Source organism: Apis dorsata, unplaced genomic scaffold (genome assembly GCF_000469605.1).
Source record: "Apis dorsata unplaced genomic scaffold, Apis dorsata 1.3 scaffold_129, whole genome shotgun sequence".
Taxonomy (NCBI): domain Eukaryota; kingdom Metazoa; phylum Arthropoda; class Insecta; order Hymenoptera; family Apidae; genus Apis; species Apis dorsata.
In genome coordinates, this window is record NW_006263422.1 from 520,885 (window position 1) to 524,277 (window position 3,393).

Consider the following 3,393-nt stretch of genomic DNA (forward strand, 5'->3'; position numbering starts at 1 on the left):
CTTTCTTTCTTTCTTTTTTTTTCTTTTAATAAAATTGTCAACACATTAAGTTCTTATACTTTCTTTATCGCAAACATCAAGTTAAAACATCGAGTCAAATAAATTCCTCTACGTCTTTTAACCGTTACTTAAACTTGTTTATTACCTATGGCGCTAACATTAATGAGGTACAAGTAAATAGGTTCTGTTTAATTTGACTTTAGCAGGAAGGAAAAGAAGAAAAAGAGGAGAAAGAAAGGAACGTTGGAAAGGGGCTGCTAGTTGGTTCCGTGACTGTTCATAGGCAGTAAATCCCTCCGGATGATTAGAGGTCGGCGCCATGGCTTGTTACGGCTCGATATGGAATTCAATGGAGGAGAAAAGTAACGATGAAAACGATTACCGATTTCTACCTTCGTTACTTCGTTCTCGATTATTTTTCGTAATAGCGTTTGCCACGATATCCCTCGTTCTCTCGTTAACACTCGCGAGATTTCTTTTTTTCCCAAATTTCAAATTATCAAAGTTGAGAAATAAATAAACGAACGAATAATGACAATAAGGAAAATTGAACGATTTCTTTTAAACGATTGCTTTGCATTAACTCACGTTTTATGTTTTTTGTATGAACGGAGTGGAATAATTTTCGTCTTTCGAGGATTTTTAGTAATTTTTAGTCAATATTATAGTTAGTTGTATATATTGAATAAAGATGAGGCAAGATATATTATGGATGTTGGTGAAATATTGCAAATCATTTGAACGACAACATCTTGTTCTCTGCATTCATATCTTTATCGAGCCAGGCACAAAGGGACAAAAGTAAAGAAGAACCGAATCGATTAAAATTTTCCACATTTCGCATGAAACTTTTTTATCACTTCCATTTTGCTTCCGTGCCAATCAAACTTTTTAAAATTGTTAAACATGGCAAAACATCACGTTACACGACCGATGAATCACGGGTATCCGCGTGATTTGCAGAAAACGCGGTGATGCGCACGAAGTTTCTCGAATAACGCAAGGCGAACAATTTTCAAAATACATATTTTGTGTACACGTAAAAAAACGTGTTTCCTGAAATTAAAATTTTCAACAAATTTTATTATTATAATTTTAATAATATATAAAATTTGTAATATTTCCGATTAATCAAATCTAATTATTAAGCAACAAAAACAGATTTACATTTATCATACAAAGTTCTACGATTCGATTTATCATAGAGATCAATAAAAATTGATCCGTTTAATGTGCCTATACTTTCAGGAGGGGATGCACGTGGAATTGGAAGGTTGGCAGGCGTGTATAAATCGCTTAAAAATTCTTAGCGGGTAACTAGGGGAATTTTAAATTTCCCGCGCGGAGCGCGGTGAATACGAATGAATAAAATCACGTAGACGGGAGTATTAAGCGTGATTAATTATTACATCTGTTACCAGCAACGTAAGAAAAGCGACGAGTGGATAACACGATGGAACCGATAATATTATACGGAAAGATGATTAATGGATTTTGAAAGGAGAAAATTATAAATTAATTACCGAATTTTCATAATGCTTGAATTTATATATCAAGTACAATAAAAACGACTTAAAATTTAAAGTATTCTAGTATATACATAAACCTAGTCTTTTTTAGAAAAATAACCAAAACAATTCTCTAATCTTCCAATTCTTTCGAATGAATCATCGAAAAAAGAAAATCATTACTAAAATACGTAATTTTACACGCAATGATCAAGACTCTCCTTTTCTCTAGAAAAAAAAAAAAACGAATTAAATTTCATTTAATTATCCCGCGGAGGAAAAGAAGTGATAAAAAAAGGAAGGAAAAGGAAAAAGAAATCGTTTTCGTTTAATGAAACAGGCATCGGTCGAACGGTTGCGCTATTTCTCGAACGATTAACGAAACGACATAACGAGTGGACTGGAGAAACAGGAGACGGGTAGGAGAACGATGGAAGAATGTGTAACGAATCGCGCATTCCCCGACGATATGCAGAGGCGTGTGTGCAACGGCGGCGTCACGTGAATTGAACACCGCGGACGTGGTGTATACCCCACGGCTCGTTTTCTGCACGCGGTCACGTCCACGTCTGGAAACGAAAATCGCGGAAGCGGCGATGGTTCGCGCGCACACGGGCGCGTGAAGTTGCATAATATTCCGCCGGGCCCATTTAAATTCTTAACGCATCGTGCCCCACCGGACACCGTGTTAATCCGTCCTTCATTTCTACCAACATTTCGTTCCCTCGAACTCGAAATCATCGATTATCGCCTATTGTAATCTCATTGTCGCGAAGTTATTTATATATATATATATATATAACTTATCTCTCCGCAATAATTCTCGATATAATCCGCTTCGAGATAAACAAGGAATTTTAATATGTATATATATTTACGAATAGTTCGAATTCTCGAAAAAGTGGTCGAGATTTGTTTAAAATTATAAATATTATTATCATTCTGATATATATATATATTTTTTATCCGAACGTTTCGTTAGGTGTGAAGGAGTGGAGGATTTTTAAAGAAAATCCGGGAGTGGGAAGCGATATACGCAAGCAACTTCCGTTCCGATGAAACGATAGCCACACGGTAAAGAAAAACGATTCACGACGTCTTATCGTAGCTCGTTAAGCTTGGAAAGATTAAATTATCGAAGCGGCGTCTGCAGTCGCCTCTGAATATAATAAATCGTCGATCAGCGGTTGATCGAGTGAATGACCAGAGCGAAACAGGGTGGCCCGACTTTCCAGCTCTAATGATTTGTCTGTCCATAGCTTATCTCATTAACGAGTGTCCCGTTCGAATGTCGCCGGCAAGGAGAAGGGGGGAGGCGTCGGTTTCATTGGTTGAAATCGATGAGAGGGAAGAATCATCTTCCCTCCTTTTCCCTCCCCTCCCTTTTCCCTTCGTTTCGTTTTCTCCCTTTTTCCACGCCGATAATTTAATCGTTTCGAACACGTTCGTGACGACGAACGTGTGAAATGGAATTTCTCTATTCAACCTCTAATGCCAATAATAACGGAAAGATATTATATTTTATCCCTTTGGCAAAGATATTATTAAGAATCAAATATTTTCGATAATAATAATAATAATCTGATCTGTGATTTTTCGAAAAGATCGAATCGCGTTTAAATTTCAAAAATCTTTCATACATTTTTCTTTTTCCTTTTTTTCACGGAACAATGTTCGAGATGGGGGAGTATTTTTAGCCGCGTCAAGTTAGAGATGGATAAATAATATGAGCGATAATGTAATTAGCGCGGATACGGTGGTCAACCGTGGTTGAAGAAGAATCACCACCACCTCGATTTAAATTTTAGACTTGGTTCAATTAAAATTCAACGAGAGGTTTTTTTTTTCCTTTTTCTTTCTCTCTTTTTTTTTTTTTTTTTTTTTT